Source organism: Phacochoerus africanus, chromosome 2, assembly GCF_016906955.1.
Source record: "Phacochoerus africanus isolate WHEZ1 chromosome 2, ROS_Pafr_v1, whole genome shotgun sequence".
NCBI lineage: Eukaryota > Metazoa > Chordata > Mammalia > Artiodactyla > Suidae > Phacochoerus > Phacochoerus africanus.
In genome coordinates this window covers 269,943,084-269,969,676 of record NC_062545.1, presented here as the reverse complement: position 1 = coordinate 269,969,676, position 26,593 = coordinate 269,943,084, and the positions used below count along the sequence as shown (strand labels likewise).

The 26,593-nt window shown below is 43.4% G+C and overlaps 1 protein-coding gene across 9 annotated transcripts in view; it reads left to right on the top strand.

Annotated features, from left to right (window-relative positions):
- The first annotated feature begins 4,080 nt into the window (after window positions 1-4,080).
- Window positions 4,081-26,593, top strand: part of MAPKAP1 (MAPK associated protein 1) — a 249,495-nt gene continuing 226,982 nt past the window's right edge. For 4 of the 9 annotated variants that reach the window (XM_047768414.1, XM_047768413.1, XM_047768411.1 and 1 more), the window contains exon 1: window positions 4,085-4,343. The gene's annotated coding sequence lies outside the window, so the exon portion shown is untranslated. Of the gene's footprint in view, window positions 4,344-26,593 lie in introns of all 9 variants that reach the window. The other 5 variants (XM_047768406.1, XM_047768407.1, XM_047768405.1 and 2 more) reach the window with 3 other exon arrangements.

Sequence of the window (26,593 nt, the reverse complement as noted above, 5' to 3'; positions counted from 1 at the left end):
GTGCTGCAGCAACACCAGATTCTTCAACCCACTGCACCAGGCTGGGAATGGAACCTATGCCTCCAAAGCGACCCAAGTTGCTGCAGTCAGATTCTCTCTCTTTCTTTTATTTAATTTTTTTTCTGTTTAGAGCTTCCTGGGATAGGGGGTCAAATTGGAGCTGCAGCTGCTGCCTATACCACAGCCACAGCAATGAGGGATCCGAGGGATCTGTGACCTACACCATCGCTCAAGGCACTGCTGGATCCTTAACCCACTGAGTGAGGCCAGGGATTGAACCTGCATCCTCATGGATGTTAGTTGGGTTCGTAACCTGCTAAGCCACAACAGGAACTCCCTGCAGTCGGATTCTTTACCCATTACACCACAGCAGGGATTCCTATTAGGGTCTTTGAACCTCTGCCCGTTGCCCCCATTCTAGTCTCGGGGATCAGAAGAACAAGAGCCTCTGATCCTTACCATGGCCTCTTTTCCAAGTTGCAGCTCAAGTATGGAAAACCAGATAGTCACGGGTACGCTGAGATATTGGTCCCTGAGTCCTCATGTCTACTGAAGTCCCCCACCTAGCCCCTGGCCCAGCACTATCAGTATGCTGTAAAAGTATAACTTTTGTCCTATTCCTATGCACTCCTAGGTCAGGAGACAGGTCAGTGTATGCTCAGCTTTTTAAAGCCACTTCCACTCAGGTACAATTCCTACTCCTTGGAGGTTAAGCCATGCAGGTGGCCCATCATTCGCCTCCTCTAACTACCTTCCTCCATTGCAGGAAGCACTACGAGTTTTCTTTCCCCCCAGTGTCCATCCCTCATCCTGGGAGCCTTTGAGATCATGCAGTGTCTCAGTTCCTTGACTGTCTCATCTTTGAACAACTTTTTCCTCCCTTCATCTTTAGTCAGGACCCCACTCTCAGATGGCTCTTCATCTGAGGTTATTCAAGATGCCCAAACGTCTTTCTGCCTTGGATCATCAGAGTCTTCCATTATACCTGTTCTGGGACCTTCAGGTCAGTGACATGAGCCTTTCTGGAATTCTCTTACTTACCTCTTGAGCATCTTTCTGTGGCCTTTTGTTTTAAGCACTCTCGAAAGCTGAGATCTTAAATTACTTGACCCCCATCACATCTGTCTGGCAAAACTGTCTTCCTTGGATTAACACAATTGTTCTTTGTGTGCCTGCATCTTTTCTTCTTTTTTTTTTTTTTTTTTTTTTTGCGTTTCAGGGCCACACCTGCAGCATATGGAGGTTCCCAGGCTAGGGGTCTAATCAGAGCTACATATGCTGGCCTACACCACAGCCACAGCAATGTGGGATCCGAGCCAAGTCTGCGACCTACACTACAACTCATGGCAACGCCAGATTCTTAACCCACTGAGCGAGGCCAGGGATCGAACCTGCAACCTCATGGTTCCTAGTCAGATTCGTTTCCGCTGCGCCACGACGGGGACTCCTGTGTGCCTGCATCTTAACCATTCAGACTAACTATAGAAAAATCACACAACCGTCCTAGTAGTATAACCACAAATTCAGAATCTCCATTCTCAATGGGGCCCTCAATGTTCCTGAAATCTTATTTTATTTCCCTGCACTCCAACTTGCTATAGTGGCTATTTCAAATTCATAGTCAAACTTTACTTACTATAAGCTTCATTAGGGTGGAGTCCTGTCTGGTTTTTTCTCCGCTAAGTCTCTGATGCCTAGGACAGGCTTAATACAGAGACACTCAATAAGTATCTGTTTACTGACTGAGGTGTTGTAATAGTGGGAAGCACTTTATACAAATGTTAGTAAATATTAGTTACATGTGGACTCTATTCTATATGAACTATGTGTATTAGCTCTTTTTTTTTAGATGCACCCGTGGCATGACAAAGGTCCCAGATGGGGCCAGGGATTGAACTTGCGCCACAGCTGTAACCACAGCCACAACAGTGACAATGCTAGATCCTTAACCCACTGAGCCACTCCCTGTATTAGCTCATTTAATCCTTGCAGCCGCCCAGTGAGGTTAATTAGGACTTTGGTCACTTTCCATTTTACGATAAGGCAATTTAGAGAGGCAATTTAGACATATGAAATCACAGCACTTGTAAGTGGGAGTGTGGGTATTCACTCCTTAGAGCTTGTAGAGAGAAAGCTTTGAGGGCCGGTTGAGTTTTATATAAGCAAGCAGCTGTGCTTCAGACTGGAGTTCAAGAGACAAGTGAAAAATGAAGATTCTTATTTATTTATTTATTTTTATCTTTTCTAGGGCCGCACCCAGAGCATATGGAGGTTCCCAGGCTAGGGGTCCAATCGGAGCTGTAGCCTCTGGCCTATGCCAGAGCCATAGCAACGCCAGATCTGAGACTTGCCTTCGACCTACACACCACAGCTCAAGGCAACACTGGATCCTTAACCCACTGAGCAAGGTCAGGGATTGAACCCGCAACCTCATGGTTCCTAGTCGGATTTGTTAACCACTGAGCCACGACGGGAACTCCCTGAAAATTCATATTTAGAAGGGGACAGATAACCTGGTGACCTCAGAAAATAAAATGTCCAACCTTGTTCATACTCTTTGCTTTGGCAGAGCACCTCCAACAGGTCACTGATGGAACTATGGTGGTATGTGTGCAGAACTATGGTGATAGTTGGGTGGTAAGATGCATTTTTCCCCTCCCTATGAGCTAAGAAATCAATCATATATTTGAATACATGGGGTGGATTCATGGTGTATTTACTGGTGATTTTAATATTGGGTAAGATCCCTCCTGGGCTGAAATTCAGCCTTGATTTTTACCCCCCCTTCCCTTTGCTAAGGTGTATTTTTGAGAGCCACAGTCCAGACTACCTGTCATTGCATTGCTTGAGTCCTTCCTCCCCCTTCACGGCAGCTTCCCCTACGGATTCCCCGAGGGAGCGGAGCGAGACTACCAACAATGAGCTCCTGTTTGGGGCGGGTCCCATATCTCCAGTAAACCTCCCTGCAGTTCTTGAGAAAGATAATTATCTCCATTTTTATAGGTAATAGAGTAGTAACTAACATTTACTAAGTTAGTGTGTCAGGCACTGGGCTGAGCGTTTTTTGTTTGTTTGTTTATTTTGTTTTTGGCCTTGTCTGGTCACGCCCCTCCCCCTGACCACCCTCCCCGCCCCATAGAAGTTCCTGGGTCAGGGATCTAACCCCAGAAGCATCTGGGACCTATGCCATAGTTTCTGCAATGCTTAATCCTTAACCCCTGCGTTGGGCTGAGAGTCGTCAAGGGCCTCAGCAGCAACCCAAGCTGCTGCCGAAATAGAGCGGGATCCTTGACCCGCTGCACCACAGTGGAAACTCCTGTGCTGTTTTTAAAGTATCATCTCAGAGTTCCCGTCGTAGCGCAGTGGTTACGAATCCGACTAGGAACCATGAGGTTGCGGGTTCGATCCCTGGCCTTGCTCAGTGGGTTAAGGATCCGGTTGCGGTGAGCTGTGTTGTAGGTCGCAGACGCGGCTCGGATCCCACGTTGCTGTGGCTCTGCCGTTGGCCGGCGGCTACAGCTCCGATTAGACCCCTAGCCTGGGAATCTCCTTATGCCGCGGGAAGCGGCCCTAGAAAAAAGCAAAAGGACAAAAATAAAATAAAATAAAGCATCATCTCATTCACTCTCACAGCAGTACTCTAAAATCGGAACTACTGTATGCACCGGAAAATTTAGGGTCAGAGAGGGGAGTTGTCTCATCTTAGGATACACAGTAGGTTAGAGTTAGAATTTGAACCCATGTCTTCCTAACCCAGAGACTAAGAGGCCTCATCACTTATTTCAGTATGAACTGAGGGCTTTTTTTTTTTTCCGTGGAAGCGGGGAGAAGGAAGGAGATTCGAAAAAGGCTGACGTTAATTTCTACCCAATGCAAACCGAGAAGTCGGCGTATCTCGCCAGACTGGCTGACAGCTAGTCTCTCAAACCCGAGATTTACCCATGGCCAGGGAAGCGGTGCGCATGCGCACGGCCTCCCGTTCGGCCCCGCCCCCCGGGAGGGCTTCCCTCCTTGCTCTTGGCTCTGGGGCCTGCGCACTACGTCCCCAGCCAGGGGCTTCTTCCCGGTCGGGGACTTCCGGTGCGTGGGGTGCGGTTCCGGGTCGTGGCGGGGCTCCGGTCAACGGGACTGCTGCTCAGCCGGCCAGCGGCGGCGAGCGGCGGGGGGCATGAGGGCTGGCCCGGAAAGCGGCTGCTGAGCCGGCCGGGAGGAGCGCCGGCCCCCGAGGATTCCGAGAGTGCGCTGCTCGGGCTGGGGCCGGGAGGCGCGGGGTGCCGGGCCCTCCCCTCAGGAACGTGTCCCGGGGCCGACCCGGCCCGTACGTAGTGTGGCAGCAGCTTCAGGTAAAGGTTACCCCAGCCGCTAGCTCCTTCGCTCCCTCCCCTGTCAGCCCACCCGAGCCACCTGGCGGCCCTCCTTACTCCTCGCGCTCGGCTCTGCCTAGTGGGCAGCCTGTCTGGCCCATGCTCTGGTCTCCTGTGAGAATCCGTTTCCTGGGCTTTTCCAGAACTGGAGGCTGCTATGAACTTGACAACTGGGTGTGTGATTTAGGGGAGGAGAAGCTAGTGGCCTGGTAGTATTGGGGTTTGGTAAGGGTACTGTTGACCCTGGCAGTTTCTGGCCCTACCCTCAGCAACGTCTTGGTGTCTTAATCTTCATAACGTGAAAAGCAAGTTTTTAAAGCACTGCCTGTGCAGTCTCTGTTACCTAGCGCCCCTGCTCTCCATTGCCCCAGAGGGGTAAACAGCCTTGCAGAACTGCTTTTTTTTTTTGGTCTAGCCTGAGTGCTGATGGAACTTTGATTCAGCTTTTTGTTTATGGGAGTGGCATAGAGTCTTCTAGATCTGTTGAAGGCTGGAAACAAAACAAAACAACCCTTCGTAGTTTAAACAAGAGCATTACTTTAACCAGACACCTAAAAGTTGACTCAGAGATTGGTTCAATTTTCATTCTAAATGAATGCAGGTGATTTTCGAAGCCTATCACAATACCTGGTACTGTTCAAAAGCATCATGTTATAAGCCAAAACTAGTGAAGTTCAGAACTTCCCTAGATGTGAACAGTCAAATGGAGGCAGATGTTTAAGCATATCAGTTAAAACAAAGTCAACATTCTCATTCTATTCCAGCAAGCAGAAGGAGTGGATTCCTAATTTAAAACCTCAGGGAAAGGAGGCACCATGTTTTCTTTTTCATATTCTCTGAGCTCACACAAGATGATCTGTAATTGCTGAAAGAGTTATTGATGAAGTATTGATATTGGGAGGACCCCTCGTGGCTCAGTGGTAACAAACCCAATAGGATCCATTAGGACACGGGTTCCATCCCTGGCCTCGCTCAGTGGGTTAAGGATCTCGAGCTTTGAGGTGAGCTGTAGCATAGGTGACAGACGCGGCTCGGATCCTTTGTTGTTGTGGCTCTGGCGTAGGTTGGCAGCAAAAGCTCAGATTCAACCTCTAGCTTGGGAACTTCCATATGCCTTGGGTGTGGCCCTAAAAAAGCCAAAAAAAAAAAAAAAGGTATTGATGCTTGTTTTCATCTTTTTCAGTTTTCGCACTTGCAAGCTTGCTGGGGCCTGTGAGGCATGCTGGTAGCCCCTTTCCCATTCAGCTTTGTGCTCACACCTACCTTCTGCTGTGATGCAGAGCAGACTCACTTCTTCCACTGATCTGTCTCCGGCCTAACTTTCAGCTCTGCTTCAAAAGCTGAAGCCCCACCCTGATCCTTTACTCTGGATAAGTAGGACCTCAAAATAGTCTTTGTTCTTTCCTTTGTTTGTTATTTTTTTTGTAGGACAGTCTCTCTGCCTAGATTTCTCCTTTATGTTTCCAGCTATTAAGATGTTATCCAGGGCCCAGCTGAAATTGGCCTTCCCTTAAACAATCCAGGACAGCCTTAGCTGGAAATGATTTGTTTTCTAGACTCCTATAAATGCTCTTTTTTTTGGGGGGGGGGGCTTTTTCGGGCTGCACCCTCGGCATATGGAGAATCCCTGGCTAGGGGTCCAGTCAGAGCTCAGAGCTGTAGCCGATGGCCTACATCACAGCCACGGGAGTGTCAGATCCCAGCCATGTCTGTGACCTACACCACAGTTCAGCAACGCTGATCTTTAACCCACTGATTGAGGCCAGGGATGGAACCTGCGTCCTCATGGATGCTAGTCAGATTCGTTTCTGCTGAGCCACCAGTGGAACCAAACACTCATTATTATATCTACAATTATTTCACTTAGCAAACATTTACTGAGTATGAGTATATACCAGGTACCATGCTAGACAATATAGAGATAAATAAGACTCTGTCCTTGCCTGCTGAATTTAGTGAGAGAGATAAGGAAATAATTCTTTTTTTTTTTCAAGATTTTTATTTTTTCCATTATAGTTGATTTATGGTGTTCTGTCAATTTTTACTGTACAGCAAAGTCACTCAGTCATACGTATATATATTCTTTTTCTCACATTATCCTCCATCATGTTCCATCAGAAAGGAAATAATTCTAACATGGAGTGGTATGTACACTCAGAGTTCTTTTGTGATTGATCCAGTGTAGCACAAGAGGGGAGGTGGTCATTCACTTTTGAGGAGTGTGCTACAGCCAGGTAATGCTTTGTAATGTGAGGTTAACTTAGGTTTATTATTTACTGTACTGGACATTATATTAGGTTTCTCTTGTTTAATCATTTTAACCTCAATTTACAGGTTAGGAAGGCCCAGGATAAATTACATATCTGGTATGAGAGCCAGGATTCAAACCCAGGTCTGTCTTATGCCTACATCTGTGCTTTTTCCATTATGTTTTTTTTCTTCTTTCTCACACTGTGGTTTTTCTATGCAGACACATACTGAAACAGCTATGCAAGAGAAAAAACATGAACGTTCAAATGAATGGTACAGAAAGTCCTTTAAATGTAGAGAAGACCGTAATCTTCTAAGGCAAGAAGGTAGTAGGTGGTGGTGGGTCAGCTCGGTTTTGAATCTAAGTGGACCAGACATTCTGTAGAGAACAACCATGGACTCTGGATTCAATTCCTGGTCCCTCCTCTCAGTAGATATGTGACCTTAGGCAAGTTTCTTAATTCTTAGCATTATTTCCTTCAAGTATAGTTTGGGATAGGGGGTGACATAGACTTTGTGGAGTGTTGTAAACTAATGTGGGTGAAGAACTGTGACAGGGTCTCCTGAAATGATAGCTGTAAGATGCAAGGGGTAATGCCTGTGCCATGGTTTTGGAGTAGTGAGTAGACCAGCCTGAATAAAGCCAGCCATTGCTTCTTTTAGTGGAGACACTGGGAGGTAAAGTTGGAGGGTCAGTAGGGGGTCAAAATCAGGGCTTGTGTGTCAGGCAAGGCTTGTGTTCTAGTTCCTGTTCATAACCCTTGCTGTTAATAAATACCTTGAAAACCTATGATTCATTCAGCAATGCCAGGGAGAATGTTAGACGTAGGGATGCAAAGAGAAATATAACCAGATCCCCATCCTGTGGTTGTTGACATTTCCATGGGGAAGACACGTGTGTGCTCAGGTGAACTGTAGTAAAGCCTTGTGGGCACTAAGATAGCAGTTCCCCCAGGCTACTGTGGTGCATGGAGGAGGAAACACTGATAACTGGAGCTAACGAGTGCTGGCTTTGTGTTAAATGCATCATCTCATTTATTCATCTATGGGAAGGTGTTATTAGCATCCTGATTTTATAGATGACAGAACCAGAGCTCAGAGGGGTTAAATACATTCCTTGAATTGATGGACGTGCTGGAGCTGTGAATAGAGGGGTTATCTGCCAAACTTCTGTATCTCCACTCTTCAGTACTGCACCTTGCTGTTTCTTCTTCGGGATGTGGATGGCTTCAGGGGCGAGCTAGCCCCTGAGCCCTGGCCTCAGTGTACCTGTCACTATGGGGGGCAGTACAGATGATGAGACATGAACATGACTTCTGCATTCAGGGAGCCCATCGCCTCATCTGTCACGTTAAATACACACGTACACACATACATTTTTTTAGCGGGGCATTTGTTTTTCTTGTTGACACATAACTGAAGAAATCATAAACGGTTGCAGTTCAGTGGACTATACTTGGCTTCAGCTGAGAGAATTTGCTGTAAATCTGATATTCTGATGTATAGACTGTTGCTAAGGACGCGGCACTAGATGCCAGATTATTAGGTGAGAAGGAATTCTGTCCCATTACATTTTTTTCTCCCATGGGAGATGCCCTGGACTTGTGTTTTCTGTGAATTTGAAGTATTTGAAAAGTTTTGACTCAGAGGTTAGCACATTTCAGCTTGTGTTAAATTTAAAATAATTGAGCCCTGTATTTTAGTCATTGTTAAATGTTTTTGTACGCCTTATTTCCTTTGACCTTCATCATTCTGTGAGACAGATGGTATCACCCCGCTTAATACATGAGTAACCTAAGCCTTAGTGGTTAAGGGTGTTACCCAAGAATCACAGAGCTAGTGAGTTGATAATGCAAAAAGAAGTTGACCAAAAGAGTAAATAAATATTTATTAATTTAGTTCTTTTTTGAGCTCTACCTCAAGAGTCCCACGATGTCATATAAAGAGTAGGACAGACCTTGTGAACTGGAGGGTGTATGGCCAGTCAATCTGAAGGTAGCGGTAGTCATTACTCAGCTCCAGTTGCTTGTTGTCGTGTGAGGAAATGAGACTAGTGTCCCTTATTCCGATTGTTTTCAAGAAATGCTGGAAACCTGGATTTTAACGTATTTAGTTTAAAAAATTGCCATTAAGAAGTTCTTGCTGTGGCACAGTGGGTTAAGACTCTTTGGTGGGGCTTGGGTCACTGCAAGGCATGGGTTCAGTCCCTGGCCTGGTATAGTGCGTTAAAGGAAATGGCATTGCTGCAGCTGCGGTGGAGTTTGCAGCCATGGCTTAGATTCATTCCCTGGTCTGGGAACTTCCACATGCTGCAGGTGTGGCCTTAAAGAAAAAGAAAAAGAAAAATTGCCATTAAAAAATGGCATGTAGACCAAAGCACACTTGTGGATTACGTACAGTCATAGGCTGCCTGATTTTGAACTCTAAACTAAGTGATCACTGAAAGTTTGGGTACCAATGCACTTGTGATTATTGATCAGAAAGCTACTGGTAAATTACTGGAGTTCAGGGTCGCTGTACCTGACTTACATTGATATCTTTGGGGAAGTGGCAGGGCGAATGCTTTTATTGTATAATCGGGCTAAATTTCTGGTGGGATGGGGTTAGGATGAAGTGATGACCTGGTAATGCATTTGTGCTCTTAGCACTTTAAATGCCATCAGATTGCTTGTCTCTTTTGGTCTTCTCTACATTACATGAAGCGAACAAGGGGCGTTATCATAACCCCTTGAGATGAAGAAATTGGCGCTCAGTGAATTACAGTGTAGCAGGAAGTGCACTAGACAGAGAAGGGCTTGAATTCGAATGCAGGTATGCGGCTAACAGCCTTTTGATTTTGGTCAAGTCATTTACAAACCTTTGTATCTTTTTTTTGATCTGGATGATCATGAGTGAGCGCAGTTGAAGTCTTGGTGAATTCTTTTCTGTATGTCAAGCTTTCTGATTCTAATTGACATGCCTAAAAATCACACAGCTGATTACTGGCAGACCTCAGTGGAGAACGGTCAAATCTTTTTTTTTTTTTTTGCTTTTTAGGGCCACACCTGCGGCATATGGAAGTTCCTGGGCTAGGGATTGAATCAGAGCTTTTGCTTCTGGCCTGCACCACAGCCACAGCAATGTGGAATCTGAGCTGCATCTGTGATCTACATCAGAGCTCATGGCAACACCGGATCCTTAACCCATTGAGTGAGGCCAGGGATCAAACCTGCATCCTCATGGGTACTGCTGAGGTTTGTTACTGCTGATCCTTGATGGGAACTCCAGGGAATGGTCAGATCTAAAATGCTTCTCCTCTCCTGATGGCAGGTAGGGAATCACTGTTAGCTCTTCCCCCTGTTTTTTGTTCATTACTTCTGGGAAAGGACCGTGACAGGCCAGGTGCTCCCTCAGATGCACACAGTACTTTGTTGACTCTATATATACAGAATTTTTTTTTCCTTGTCTTTTTTAGGGCCGCACCCACAGCATATGTAAGTTCCCAGGCCAGGGGTCAAATCGGAGCTGCAGCTGCCAGCCTTTGCTATAGCCACAGCATCTCGGGATCTGAGCCACATTTGTGACCTACTCCACAGCTCATGACAACACCGGATCCTTAACCCACTGAGTGAGGTCATCGATTGAGCCTGCGTCCTCATGGATGCTAGTCAGATTTGTTTCCGCTGAGCCATGATGGGAACTCCTCTAATTTACTTTTATTTTAATATCCAGATTCCAACAAGGTGAAAATTGAAGAAATATTGGCCTTCTAGATACTCGTTTTCATTCATACTCTTACCATATAAGGAAATAACCTAGAATATAAAAATGAGGAAAATAAATCCTGAGCAGTCATTCAAAATTTATTAACTCTAGTTGGCAGCAGTCTAGGTATATTGAGGAAATAGATTTAATATAGGAAATACAAAATTTGAACCCTAAGAAGAAAATAGTTTTAGGTAATTGAAAATGAGAAAAATGGGAGACACCTTTTAAACCACAAAACTTAAAATCTGGAAATAGCAGGAAGGTATTAGAATAACTAGTGGCGTTAAATTATGGTAATTGCTTGTGAAATAAATTGAATATTATGTCACATTTAAGACTAAATATATGTAGTATTAGATTCATAACCTGTACTTGAGTATATTTTTATGAATATGTTTTTATTATTGATGCTGTCAAAATGAATCAAAATGTGTGAAACTTCAAAAAATAACATTTTTTTAGTTCCCTGTGGACTCATTTTAAGTTACTGTATTATAAATAAACACTCTTTCTGCAGCGAAATTGGTAGAAAATTCTTTGAAGGAACGGTTTTCTTTTTATTTTAATTATTTATTTTTTAGCCATCCCAGGATCCTTAACCCACTCACCACAGGGGAACACTAGAATGGTTTTCTTTTTAAAACAAGTAAAATTTTAATCTACACTTTAGTTGCTGGCATACAGGAGACTGAGAAAGAACTGAGGAGCAGGCTTGGATCTTGAAGCAGTGTAAGGTGGGGCTTTGGTGTCACGCCCACCTGGATTTCAGTACATGAGGACAAAATTGCCAATCGCATATATTGTCCTTGTGAGGATTAGATGAAACAGCTTATGTACGTCCTAGTACCATGATGCTTCTGGAGAGGTGCAGGTACCAGCATTCGGGGGTAGAAACCATTCAGATCTTAGTATAATGTAGACAAGAAATGATTTTATGTAAAGGAGTGAGATTCGCTTTTTTTTTTCTTTGTAGGGTTGTACCTGCAGCACATGGAAGTTCCCAGGCTGGGGGTCAAATTGGAGCTACAGCTGCGGCCTGTGCCACAGCCACAGCAATGCCAGATCCAAGCTGCATCTGCAACCCACACCACAGCTCATGGCAATGCCAGATCTTTAACCTACTGAGCAGCCTGCATCCTCATACTAGTCTGCTGAGCCACATTGGGAGCTTGGAGTGAGATTTGTTTTCTTGTCTGGGTCATGAAATTAGTCTTGTTAATTTCTAGTTGTGCTTTGTGATTTAGTGTGCCTATCAACTGGGCACTATTGAGAAAATGGTTTCAGTAATTCAGTAGCATATTTCAGTGTGTTATTTTTAGGCTAGTAAAGAAATTGATTTGTTAAATAACGATAACACTACCAGTTGCTTATATTACCTTTTTGTGTGCCCATGACTACCTTTTGAAGTTGTCAGAACTAGGGGTATATTATATTCTCTCCATTCCCATCTTACAAATGCTGATATTGAAGCTTAGAGAAGTAAAGTGATTCAAGGTAGAAAGCTTCTGATAATGGCAAAGCTGGGATTTGAACCTTTGTTTTTTTCAGACTAAATACTACAGTGCTGGAAGTTCCCGTTGTGACACAGTGGAAGAGGATCTGACTAGTATCCATGAGGGTGTGGGTTTGATCCCTGGCCTTGCTCAGTGGGTAGGGGATCTGGTGTTGCAGTGAGCTGTGGTGTAGGTCGAAGACACAGCTTAGATGCCAAGTTGTCATGGTTGTGGTGTAGGCTGGCAGCTGTACCTCCAATTCAGCCTCTAGCCTGGGAACTTCCATATGTTGCACCTGCAGCTCTAAAAAGCAAAAATACATACATACATACTGCGGTGCCTTTGTCACTATTCTGCTGCTGTTCTAGATTTGGATATTGGAACTGCCCCTTGTTTGAGGGAGAATCATCAACTATGACCTTCTTACTCATTTTATTTATTTTATTTATTTTTTAAATTTTTAAAAATTTTTTATTACTCAAATGAATTTATCACATCTATATTTGTATAATGATCCTAACAATCTGATTTCACAGAATTACCATCCCACAGCCCAGGCTTATCCCCCCACCCCCCAAACTGTCTCCTCCAGAGACCATAAGTTTTTCAGTGTCTGTGAGTCAGCATCTGTTCTGCAAAGAAATTCAGTCTGTCCTTTTTTCAGATTCCACACGTCAGTGAAAGCATTGGATGTTGGTGTCTCATTGTATGGCTGACTTCACTTAGCATGATAGTTTCTGGGTCCATCCATGTTGCAAAAAATGCCGGTATTTCATTCTTTTTAATGGCTGAGTAATATTCCATTGTGTATATGTACCACATCTTCTTGACCCACTCCTCTGTCGATGGACATTTAGGTTGTTTCCATGTCTTGGCTATTGAAAGTAGTGCTGCAGTGACCATTGGAGTACATGTGTCTTTGCGAGTTGTGGTTTTCTCTGGATAGATGCCCAGGAGTGGGATTGCTGGATCGAATGGGAGTTCTATTTTTAGTTTTCTGAGGAATCTCCATCCTGCTTTCCACAGTGGTTGCACCAATTTCCAATCCCACCAACAGTGTACTAGGGTTCCTTTTTCTCCACACCCTCTCCAGCACTTATTGTTTGTAGACTTTTTGATGATGTCCATTCTGGCTGGTGTAAGGTGGTACCTCAGAGTGGTTTTGATTTGCATTTCCCTAATAATGAGTGATGTTGAACATCTTTTCCTGTGTTTTTGGCCACCTGTATGTCTTCTTTGGAGAACTGTCTGTTTAGATCTTCTGCCCATTTTTTGATGGGGTTGTTTGTTTTTTGGGTATGGAGCTGCAGAAGGTATTCCTTCTTATTCATTTTAAACTTAATGCTTACAAAAAGTTTTTATTGATTGTGTACCAAGAGTATTTGGTTACAAGTATACTCTTAATGAAATTTAAAGACCTAATAATACTCATTGCTGGCAGAGGTTGGTAGTGAGATGATCACTCATACATTACTAGTGGGAATAAAATTGGTAAAACTTTTCTGGAAAAGTACTTTGGTAGTATTTATCACAAAAAGGTGATTTGTCACAAAAAGTCATGCATGCCTTTTGAGCTTGTAATGTCATTTCTAAGAATCTTGTTGAAGAAATAATCAGAAATGTAGAAAAATATTCATGTTCAAATATGTTCACTCCGACAGTATAACAGCAGTAATTAGAAACATCTTGAGTATTCAAAGAGCTAAAAGATTATGTGAAAGCCATAAAATGGAAATATTGTATGAGCATTTTAGGTGTTTCTGAAGAATTTTAGTGACATGTTAATGACATAATAATAGAAGTGAAAAAGGTTATAGGGAGTTCCCATTGTGGCTCAGCTGGTTAACAACCCAACTAGTATCCATGAGGGCACAGGTTTGATCCCTGGCCTCACTCAGTGGGTTAAGGATCTGGTGATACCTTAGCTGTGGTGTAGGTCGCTGAGCTGTGGTGTAGGTTGCAGATATGGCTTGGATCCCAAGTTGCTGTGGCTCCACTTCGATCCCAGCCTCTGAACTTCCATATGCCTCAGGTGTGGCCCTAAAAAGAAAAAAAAATATTTTTCAATAAAAAATCATTTTAGTTTAACTCATAATTGAGAAATATGAGTAGATCTAGTACACATTCTTTTGACCAAAGTTTTCTCTAATGCAGGTGATTTGAAGTTATAAATGGATTGTATTTTCAAGTTAGTTTTAACCTCAGTTGTTTTACACTTAGAATATGGTTTCCTGTATCTTGACCTAAATAATGTTGTGGTTCCCAGGCTAGCTGTCCTCTCCTCCCCAAAAATTTCTTGAAAGAAGTGTCATATTCATGTCGGTGGAACCAGTGCGACAGTGAGTCCCAGTGCTACCATCACCTCTTTAGTGGCCAGTGGGACAGTGAGTAGCCCTGTGACAGGTCTGTCTTTTGGAGAGAGTACATACCTATCTCTGTAAAACTGGCCATTGGCATATAGAGCTTTTATGTGAGTTGAATATTTGTATCTTGGGAAGTGCTTTTTTGGTAAGGAAAATTGTAAATATGAATTTCCATCTCACTTTTAAAAAATTATGTAAGAAAAAAGTTTAAGATCATCTGGAGCAGTGGTTAACAAATCTGATTGGGAACCATGAGTTTGTGGGTTCGATCCCTGGCCTCCCTCAGTGGGTTAAGGATCTGGCGTTGCCGTGAGCTGTGGTGTAGGTCGCAGATGCGGCTTGGATCTGGCGTTGCTGTGGCTCTGGCGTAGGCTGGTGTCTACAGCTGCGATTAGACCCCTAGCCTGGGAACCTCCATATGCTGTAGGAAGCAGCTCTAGAAAGGGCAAAACAACAACAACAAAAAGTTAAAGATCAAAGTTAATTTGGATTTTAGTTTTTTTGATAGCAGTATTCAAATGTATGAATATTAAAATCTCCTGAAAGAGTTCCCTGGCAGTCTAGTGTTCAGGACTCAGTGCTTTCACTGCTGTGGCCCAGGTTCAGTCTCTGGTCTGGAAACTTGAGATCCCAATCACACTGCTGCACAAGGCTAAAAAAACCCCGAAAACAAAAACCCCAAACCAAGCCAAAAGAAAATAAAATGTCATGAAGAATTGTGCCTTTTACTCTTAGCTAATTATGTACTTCATAATTGAAATTGTAGTACAGTTAAGCCTGATGTCTCATTTTTTCCTAATGTGCATGGTAATTCTCATATATATAATATACAAAAACATGCAAAAAATTTAACAAAGTATTGAGCATATTTAAATTAGGAAAATATCATGCAAGATGTTTCTTTTTGTAAACTACTTCTGTCCAAAGCATTCTGTATATTATCAGAATGAAAAATGACAGCACTTTGTCATCTGTTCAAATTGATATTGCACTCTTTGCAATGACAGCTGAAAAGGCCCACAGGTGCCATATAAAGAGGTGACCATGTTGTCATATTTCATTTCGGCATCCCTCTGCAAAGCCATAATTACCTAATTAGGTTGTTAATTAGGAGATTAGCATTTCACTATATTGATAGAATGCTCTTTACCGGTGTGGGGCGAGATACAGATTTGTCTGCCCCTAATTTATAATCTCTGCCTCTTTTTGTACTTATTCATTTGCTTAAGATCCTGATGTGGGTCAGTTCAGTTTACCTGAGAGTTTGTTTACAAGCTAATGAAGTTTTGATCACTGGATTAAAGTTGCTGAATTAAAATATAAACAGAATTAAAAATGGTCACATCCCCAAAATGCTAATAAATATTCTGATTTGGTATAACTTGTGTTCTTATTAGTGTAAGGAACAAACACATGCTAAGAATTGAAATTGTTGGTATTAAAAAAAAATCCAGATACAAAAACTGAGTCTGAAATGTGATATTTATATATCCTAAACTAGGCAAAGAAAAGTAGTTCTCTCTCTCTTTTTTTTTTTTTTTTGGTCTTTTTAGGGCCACACCCCCAGCATATGGAAGTTCCCAGGCTAGGGATCAAATCAGAGCTACAGCTTCCAGCCTAGGACATAGCCACAGCAATGAGGAATCCGAGCCACGTCTGCAACCTACCCCACAACTCACGGCAATGCCAAATCCTTAACCCACTGAGTGAGGCCAGGGATCGAACCTACATCCTCATGCATATTAGTCAGATTTGTTTCTGCTGCGCCACAACAGGAACTTTAAAATTAATTATCTTTAATAATGAATCTCTGTCATTTATATGTGAGACAAAAAATATGTTAAGCATTGTTTTTTGTTTTTTGTTTTTGTCCATTTTAGGGCCGTACCCACCACATATGGAGGTTCCCAGGCTACGGTCTAATTGGAGCTGTAGCCGCCAGCCTACACCACAGCCACAGCAATGCGGGATCCTAGCCGCATCTGCGACCTATACCACAGCTCACAGCAATGCTGGATCCTTAACCCATTGCGGGAGGCCAGGGATTGAACCTGCAACCTCATAGTTCCTAGTCGGATTCGTTTCCACTGTGCCATGACGGGAACTCCCTAAAAAATGTGTTAAGCATTTTTAATGTGTTTCAGAAGTTGAAGCTTGACTGATGACTTCAGAACAAATATATACAGTCCAATTTAGAATTCCTTAGATAATTATCATGCATCAGGGTTTATTTCATTTGTAACTTCTGGCCATTAGTCTGTGCTTAGAACATTCTCTTCCCACACTCTTTGCAGTGCTGAGTGCTTTTGGAATTTGAAGTATTTCACATAACCTTCACTTGGGCTATTTGGAGTAAGCCAAGGTTTTGTCAGGTGTGTGGATATTCTTTTTTTGGTGGGGAGGGGGCTGGCAAAAAAAAAATTCCACTGATTTTTACTTCAGTGCATGATTTGACTATAATGCTTTTAATTTGCATTATTTGTTCCTTTCCTGCTTTTTCCAGTTAAGAGTTAAGTCCTAAAACTGAACATTAGGAGTACTGTTCCCACTGAGGTAGTAGTTTACCTCTTTTTGATTATATTTGATATTTGCTGTTAAAGTTTTAGAAGGTGCATGTGTGCTTAAGTCCCTTTTCCCCCATAGTTGTTGTGAGAAATTGCATTTGTTTGTATCTGTAATTTTCTTCCAAATTAAAAAAAATTTAAAATATTTTTTTTTGTCTTTTGTCTTTTAAAGACTGTACCCGCGGCATATGGAGGTTCCCAGGCTGGGGGTCAAATCAGAGCTGTAGCTGCCTGCTTACACCACCGCCACAGCAACGCCAGATCCGAGCCGTTTCTGTGACTGAAACCACAGCTCACAGCAATGTCAGATCCTCAACCCACTGAGCGAGGCCAGGGATCAAACCTGAGTCTTCATGGATTCTAGTGAGGTTTATTAACCACTGAGCCTCGATGGGAACTCTGTTAAAATGTTTTTCTATGAAGAAATTATTATATGTAACATCTTCCACTTAGTTAAACTTTTTGCTTAATTGCAGTCATTCATTTATTTATTCGGTCAGTATCTGCTGTGTGTATATGCATGGAACTAGTCTGGGGAAAGGAGAACTTTCCTATCCATTAGTGACCCAGGTGGAGGTAACCAAACCACTGTGTCTGGGTCCTAAGCAATGAAAACTCCAAGCACGGACCCAGCTTTTGTGGGCCTTGCAGTCTAGTAATGGAAGTACAGCCTAGTTGGAGAAGTACATCCTGGCTTGAGGAATGTTAGAGTAATGAGAGTAAAAGTGAGTATGGAGGAGGACTTAATCTGGACTTAGATACTGTCCTACCTTCCTGGTCTAAATAGGGATCTGAAGGGTGAAAGAGAAGGTGATGTTTAAGCCAGGTGGAAGGAGAGGAAAAACTGGTCAAAAGCGGGGAGGCTGCTGAAAATTGAGTATGGCTGGAGTAGAAAGAACAAAAGGGATGAATGGAAGGTGGGGCTGCAGAGGTAGCGAGTTCAGTTATATTAAGGAATTTGGCAAGTTTTTGAAGGAATTTAAGAAAAGTTCGGAAACGGTTGCTATGGCCTAGGTGAGAAAAGGTGGCTTGGGTTGGATTAAGGAGATAAAGGGAAGTGAGTGAAATCTAGAGAGAGAAGAGATCCATGGGATTAGAAATTGAATGGTGGGGGTGGGCTTCCTAGAAAGGAAGTTAAGGATTCTAATTTGGTTATTTTTTTGTTTGTTTTCTAAGTTTAGGTATGAGAATGTGTGTTTGAGTACCTCATAGCAAAGAGGTCCATGAGTCTTATTTTCCAATATGACCCCTAAATGAACAGTACCGGCAACTATTTTTTGGTGACTCGAGAAGGATAGTAGTATTTGAGTGTCACTTTTGGGCTCCACACTGTGACAGCAGCTTTATGAGGTATGAGATAATGTCTTACTGAGGTTCGGAGAAATTGTGACTTTCCCAGTTTTCTCAGCTGCTGGATGGTGGAATTGGGGGCACGCCCAAGCTCTCCAGAGGCTTTGTTGTGTCTGTCATGCCATGTTGTCTTTCTTGTTGTATCCCCCTCCTTTGGTTTATTCCAAAGTGAAGAGTAGAATTACTCCCCAAAGACCAGTAGCTCAGCAGGTTGCTGACAGAGGCATTGTGTTAACTCTGTGGTTTCCCAGGCCCGGCTCTGGCCTGAATTAAAGCAGTGTCCGGTGCTTTGGTAGGAGAAGCTTCTCAGTGCATGAGCGTTCGCTTCAGCAAAGTTAAGAGTTCTGTTGGGTATTCTGGCTCTTGGCTTTAATCTCCCTCAATTAGAAATATAGACTGGTTACCTCCACCTGGGTCACTAATGGATACGAAAGTTCTCCTTTCCCCAGGAAAAAACCTTAGAATCTCTGATTTTTGCATGAGGAATTCGACGTCTATCGGATGTAATCAACTTTTATTACAAATTGTTTAAAATTTTTTTATGGTTACTGTTGCTGGTATTGTTCACTTAAGGGATTTGTTAGTATCCTTGTGTTGGAATCACCTGAACTAGAAGGAATTCTAGAATGCAGCAATGGATTCTAGCCTTCCTGTGTTTCTAGCCCACTTCCCTTTAAAATTGAGATATAACTCATGTATTTTAAAATTCACCCTTTTAAAAATGTACATTTTAATGGTTTATCACCCAAAAAGAAACCCCATGCCCATCAGCAATCAATCCTCATTCCTCACTCCTCCAGCCACTGGCAGCCATTAATCTGCTTTCTGTCTCTTGTGGATTTACCTGTTCTGAACCTTTCACGTAAATGGAATCACACAGTATGTGGCCTTTTGTGTCTGACTTCTTTTACTTAGCGTAATGTTGTCAAGGTTCATCCGTATTGGAGCATGTATCAGTACTTCATTTCTTTTTATTGCTGAATAATATTCCATTGTAAGGAAGTGCCACATTTTGCCTATCCCTTTATCAGTTGATGGAGACTTGGGTTATTTCCACTCTTTGGCTCTTTTTTTCCCTTTTCCTTTTATGGCCTCACCTGTGTCATGTGGAAGTTCCCAGGAAAGGGGTCGAATCGGAGCTGCAGCTGAGGCCTGTGCTGCAGCTCCCAGCAATGCTGGATCCTTAACCCACTTAGACAAGGGGTTGAACCCACATCCTCATGGACACTATTGTCAGGTTCTTAACCTGCTGAGCCATAGCAGGAACTCCTCTACTCTTTGGCTCTTATGAGTAATAGTGCTAAGAACATTACAAGTTTTTATGTGAACATATGTTTTCAATTCTGTTGGATATATAGATACATATAGGCCAGTGGCAACAGCTCCGATTAGACCCCTAGCCTGGGAACCTCCATATGCCGTAGGAGCGGTCCTAGAAAAGGCAAAAAGACAAAACAACAACAACAACAACAACAAAAAAACCCATTCTTTGGAACTGCCAAATTGTTTTTAAAGGGGGCTGCACCATTTTACATCCCCACCAGCAGTGTGCAAGGTCTGCCACCTTTCTGCTTTCTTCAGGCTTTCTGTTGCTCTAGTCTGGGCTGGAAGCAACGCTAGGCATTCCACGAGCCCTTTTGTTTTGATAAATGGGAAATTTTCCAATTTTATCTCTTCAACCATGTTCAACAAGCATGTGTACACCAGACCTTATAATGGGGATTAGTGACAGGAAGCCAAATAAGACTTCGAGTCCTTTGCTCTAAAGGACTCCATAATCCAGTAGTTAGAACTTCTTACTTGGAAATGCAGGGAGTGGGAGAAGCCAGTGAAAAAAGTTTAATTTACTCTTGGACAACATGGGTTTAATTGCACCAGTCCACTTACACACAGATTTTTTTTTTTTTTTTCCAGTAAGGTGTAAGGGAGGGCCAACTCCAGGACTTGAGCAGCCACAGATTTTAGTATCTGCAGTGGTCCTGGAAACAGTCTCTCAAGGATACTGAGGGATGACTGTAACTACTTAGATATTTGAGATTTTCTACAGCACAGATCCTAACTTGAGAATCTAGAGAAAGGTTGAGTTGATTTTCAGAGGTTCTGGGATTTCTTTATTTATTTATTTTTTGTCTTTTGTTGTTGTTGTTGTTGTTGTTGCTATTTCTTGGGCCGCTCCTGCGGCATATGGAGGTTCCCAGGCTAGGGGTTGAATTGGAGCTGTAGCCACCGGCCTACGCCAGAGCCACAGCAACGCGGGATCCGAGCCGCGTCTGCAACCTACACCACAGCTCACGGCAACGCCGGATCCTTAACCCACTGAGCAAGGGCAGGGACCAAACCCGCAACCTCATGGTTCCTAGTCGGATTCGTTAACCACTGCGCCACGACGGGAACTCCTTATTTATTTTTTATTTATTTATTTTTGTCTTTTGTTGTTGTTGTTGTTATTGTTGTTGTTGCTAGAGGTTCTGGGATTTCTTTTTCTTGGCTCATCCTTTAACTACCGTCGTCCTTCTGTATCCATGGGGAATTCATTCCAGAACCTGTGGATACCAGAATTCACAGATGCTCAAGTCCCTCCATAAAATGGCAGAGTACAGTCAGCCTTCCATATCCTGGGTTCAGCTTCTGTGGATTCAACCAACCAACTGAACTCTAGCTGCACTTGGTTCAGTCTGCAGATGCAGAACCTGCATACGCAGAGGGAGGACTGTATATGCATATGCAGAGGGAGGACTGGATTACTGCTCTCGTTTCCTAGCATATTCTCCCTCAGTAAACTCATTCATGTCCATGGCTTCATCTGTCATTTATATGTAGGTGTCTTCCGAATTTGCTTAGATCTTCTCCTAGGTTTCAGGTTTGCCTGTCATTCATGTGTCACTTATATGTTGTTGTTTCCCAGATTGGCTCGGGCCTTTTTCCTGGGCTGTCTGGTTTGCATCATAATGGTCTCTGTTTGGGTGGTCCGTAGACATCTCAAGCTTTTTTTTTTTGGTCTTTTTTTCTTTCCAGGGTTGCACCTGTGGCATATGGAGGTTCCCAGGCTAGGGGTCTAATCAGAGCTGTTGCCGCTGGCCTATGCCACAGCAACATGGGAGCCACAGCAGCGCGGGATCCGAGCCGCATCTGCAACCTACACCACAGCTCACAGCAACGCTGGATCCTTAACCCACTGAGCGAGGCCAGGGATCGAACCCACAACCTCATGGTTCCTAGTCAGATTCGTTAACCACTGAGTTATGACGGGAACTTCCTAGACATCTCAAGCTTTATTGTGTCTGAAACATAGTTCTTCATTTCCCCTCTGTTAAGCTATTCCCACTTTTGAGTTCACAGTTTCATCTGTTGGTGATGTCATGCAGGCCATAAACTTCCCCTTCTCCTTAACCCTCCACATCCACTCAGTCACCAAGTACTACCAGTTTTATCTCCTCAATTTTTTTTTTAACTATCTTAAATTCATAGGCCTATCTTTCACTGTCTGTCTTCAGATTTCATTGTCTCTTGCCTGGGCTGTAGTCACAGCTTCATAACTAATCTTGTGTCTTGTCCATGAGATTAATCTTCTGTGCAGTTGCCAGAGCAGTCTCTTTGAAATGCTAATCTAATCAGCATCTTTGAGCTCCGTGTAGTTTTAGTTACTAACTACATGTTCTGCTGTTTCTTATTTAGTGCCTTGTCTCATGTAGTCTCTTCAACTTGGAAGCAGATGGGTTTGTGTCTTTGAGCTTTCTTCCAGCCATCCAGCTTCTCATCTTTGAAGATTCATTTTAGACCAGGGAATAAAAACTAACAATAATGGTAAACATTGGATAGTGCTTATTATGGGCCAGGTGCTGTGACATGCACACAACATTTATGAATTCTTTCAGTCTTCACAACAGTCCCATGAGATAGGCACCAAAACTGTTTCCACTTATAGATGAAGAAATAGAGGTACAGAAATTGCTCCTTTCCCGAGGTCCCACAGTAAGTGGGTGGCTGAGTCCAGATTTAAACCCAAGTAGTCTGGCACGTGATTGCTTGCACTGAGTCCTTGTCATGTATCTTTTCCCCAACCTTCCTTATTCCCTCTACTTACCCCACTCCGAAAGTTATCCTCTCCCTGCCTGGGCAGTAACCAGTGCGTGGCCTGATGTTAATCTGCAGTTCATAGGACAGATCTAGAGCACATTTATTGTAAACATGTTTGAACCAGGAACCAGCATTATAGACTGTTTAATTGCCAGCTCCCTTTTGTCCCCATTCTTTTTTTTTTTTTTTTCCCCTTCCATTTTTGGCGGCCCCTCCGCATATCGAGCTCCCAGGCCAGGGATCAGATCGTAGCCACAGTCCTGACCTAAGCCAAAGCTGCAACAACACGAGGTCCTTAACACACTGTGCCCAGGCCGGGTATCAAACCCACGTCCCAGTGCTCCCAAGACGCCACCAATCCCTTTTCGCCCCAGTGGGAGCTCCTCGCCTGCATTCTTTTTGTTGTTGTTGTTGTTGTCGCTATTTCTTGGGCCGCTCCCGCAGCATATGGAGGTTCCCAGGCTAGGGGTTGAATCGGAGCTGTAGCCGCCGGCCTACGCCAGAGCCACAGCAACGCAGGATCCGAGCCGCGTCTGCAACCTACACCACAGCTCACGGCAACGCCGGATCCTTAACCCACTGAGCAAGGGCAGGGACCAAACCCGCAACCTCATGGTTCCTAGTCGGATTCGTTAACCACTGCGCCACGACGGGAACTCCCTTGCCCGCATTCTTAAGCGAGGTTGGAAGTGAACACTTCCGTTATTTTGATCTTAAGTCATCTCTGTGAAGCCTCGTCTGAGGATGCAGTTTCATTTCGATCTCTCTCCTCTGTGTTTCCATAGTTCGTTGTTACGTAGAATCCTCTAGCATTGCTCGCATCCTTTATTGTGACCATTTATGTGCTTATCTTGCTTGCCTGTAAGCCTCTTGGGATAGGGCCTGTGACTTTGTGCTTTTTACTCCTGATTCCCAGCATGTTGTAGGTATTCATACTTGTTGAATTTCTTGAATGAACTGGTAAGTCTGACCTGTATCTAGACGAGTGAGAGAAGAGGATTTAGAAGATTGTGATGAAATGGGCTTAAACTGGAAATTTGAGGCAGTATATTATAGTTGTTCAGAGCAGGGATTCTGGAGCCAGGCTAACTTTGGTTTTATCCTGGTTCTACCTGTCACTACTTATGTGGCCTTGGCAAGGCTCAGTTTACTGATTTGTAAAACATGAATAGTAATAGAATATACCTCTGACGGTTTCGTAAGTGATGTTAAATGCTTGCTAAATAAATGAGTAACTGGAATCCAGAGAATTAATTATTATACTTCAATTGTATTTTATGAAGCATTCTCACCCTAACTATATAACTTTATAGGCAGAATGAGGCCAGTCCTGCTGTTCTGTCCTCAAGTTTGATCCATCTAATGGTGGTTAAAAAAAAAAAAAAAAGGTGATCTAGAAGGTTATAAAAGGTAACTAGCAAAGTTAGTACAGTTTTTTTAATAACAATAATAACTTATCACTTATTGAGGTTATGAAAGCTTTAGTCAAAAGTACAAGGCACCTTGCAGAGTCACATAAAAGTAATTTGGGGATTATCTGCTAGTTGAGATTATTTTATGCTGTCCTTCATTCATTAGGAGTCAAATGAATGAGTTTGGTAGTTGACAGCTTATTTTTCCTCCAAACAGAGTAGCCAGAACAGGAAAAGTCAGTAATATTGCGCCTTCGATTTGAACAGTGCTTTTTTACTTTTTGTAAGTATCCCTAAGAGGTGAATCAGCAGGACATAGGATATTTTGGCCCTAAGGAGATAGAGGCAGAGCACCCAACGCACTTGAGGTCATCCCGTAGCTAGTCCCCAGGCGGGCTAGAGACAGTAACCTGGGACTCCAGATGTGTTTCCTGACTTTAACTCTTGTAGTTCTAGGAACCACTTTCCGTACATGATATCGTTTTGTTTTGTTTTGTGTTAAAGGTGTGATGGGAATTCCCAGATGGTCTGGTGGTTAGGACTCAGTGCTTTCACTGCTACAGTCCAGGTTTAGTACTTAGACTGGGGACCGAGATCCCAAGTCAAGCTGCTGCATACCATGCCCTCCCCCAATAAATTAAAAAAAATACAAAAGGTGCGATAGTACTCGTTCAAATCAGTCAATGTGGGGAATCCCACTTTGGCACAGTGGGTTGGGAATCCGACTGCAGCAGCTTGGGTTTCCATGGAGGCCTGGGTTCAATCCCTGGCTTGGCACAGTGGGTTAAAGGATCCAGTGTTGCCACAGCTGTGGCATGGGTCCAAGCTGAGGCTTGGATTTGATTCCTGGCTCAGGAACATCCATATACTATGGGTATAACCATTAAAAAAAAAAAAAAAATTGGAGTTCTTGCAGCAGAAACGAATCCCACTAGGAACCATGGGTTGTGGGTTCGATCCCTGGCCTCGCTCAGTCGGTTAAGGATCTGGCGTTGCCGTTAACTGTGGTGTAGGTCTAGCTGCCACCTATAGCTGCCAGCCTACAGAACTTTAAGAAAGATCCAGTGGGAGCTATAGCTGCCAGCCTACACCGCAGCCACAGCAACACCAGATCCGAGCCACGTCTGCAGCGTGGTGTAGGCTGGCAGCTATGGCTCCGATTGGACCTTTAACCTGGGAACCTCCATATTCTTCAGGTGCGGCCCTAAAAAGACAAAAATCAAAAAAAAAAAGAAATCAATGTGGGTTACCTTTGTAGAGGGTTTGCTGCCAAAATTTTGGTGCAATTAAAATCTTTTTGTCAAAAAAGGAATGTCTTGAACCTCTATCCTTAGGGTCTGAACCATGGCACAGTGATATAAATAAAACACGCAGTAGAATTCTTCTGGCCTTTTTTTTTTTTTTTTTTTTTTTTGGCCGAACCCATAGCATGTGGAATTTCTTGGGTTAGGGATTGAACCAGAGTCGCAGCAGTGGCCTGAGCCATTGCAGCGACACCACCAGATCCTTAACCCACTGTACTACAAGGGAACTTCTCTTCTGGCCTTTGAGGGAGAACAGTATGAAGCAAAAACACACAGAACTTTTCAGTTGGACTCTAGGTAAATTCCCAATTACATCCTCCTGCTGCTGGCCTATCCCACAGCCATAGAAATGTCAGATCCTAGTTGAGTCTGCAACCTACACCATAGCTCATGGCAACACCAGATCCTTAACCCACTGAGCAAGGCCAGGGATCGAACCTGCGTCCTCTTGGATGCTAGTCAGATTCGTTTCTGCCGAGCCATGACAGAAACTCCATTCTCCTCCTCACTTGTGATTGGAATAGAATTTGAGAGCTGAAGAGACCTTTCTTAAAGTTCAGGCCCCTCACTTAACAGATGCCAAAATGGACTGATGTGTAAAACAGGTTTAAAGATGTTTAAAGAAGTCACTTGTCCAAGGCCATGTAGTTAGTCCCCTGGTAATTAGGCAGTTAGAATTCAGGTTCCTGGGTGGTGCTTGCAATAAACTGTGTTGCTTCATGTAATTGATGTTGTGGTTAATCTGAGAGCAAGGTAAGTGGAAATATAACTATTGAATTCTTCTACTTGGTTAAGCAAACTTCAAAAAGAGGAGACAATAAAAGGAAGATAAATCTTAGGCTGTAGCTGGAGACCTATCTACTGAACCAGCACCATGGATAAGGGACATTTTTTTTTTTTTTTTTTTTAAGTCATGGTGCAACCCTTTGGGAACAAAAAAGATTTGTTTGTTTGTGTGTTTATTCCACACTGATCCCTTTTTGGATGCCAGCCATTCTCTACTAGAAACAGGCAGCACAGTGATGAATAAGACAGTGTGCTTAAGGAGCTTAGAGTTTAGAAGAGAAAACCAACATATAAGCAGATTATTATTTTTATTTTTGTCTTTTTTTTTTTTAGGGCTGCATCCGCGGCATATGGAAGTTCCCAGCCTAGGGGTCCAATTGGAGCTGTTGCTGCTGGCCTACACCACAGCCACAGCAGTGCCGGATCTTTAACCAGGCCAGGGATCAAACCTGAGTCCTCATGGATACTAGTTGGGTTCTTGAACTGCTGAGCTATGATGGGAACTCCTATTAGAAAAAAAAAAAAAACAGTGGGCTGTGTTCATTCATTCATTCAGTCCTTAGCATAGCAGCCAGAGAGATACTGTTAAGATGTGCATTGGATTGCATCAATGCTCACAACCCTCCAGAGAGTCTCCACTTTACAGAGTCTTCGAATGGCCTCATCCTCTACTACTTGTTTCCTTGCTGGACTCTTTGCTACTTCTTGAACAGTGCCAAGCTTACTCCCCCTGCTCGGTGACACTCTTCCTTTGGAAGTTCACATGGCTTGTTCTCTCATCTCCTTCAAGGGTTAACTCAAACGTCACCTTCTCAGTGAAGCATTCCTTGATTGCAGTTCATGGAATTGCAGCTGTGCCTCCACCCACCAAGCATGCCCTAAT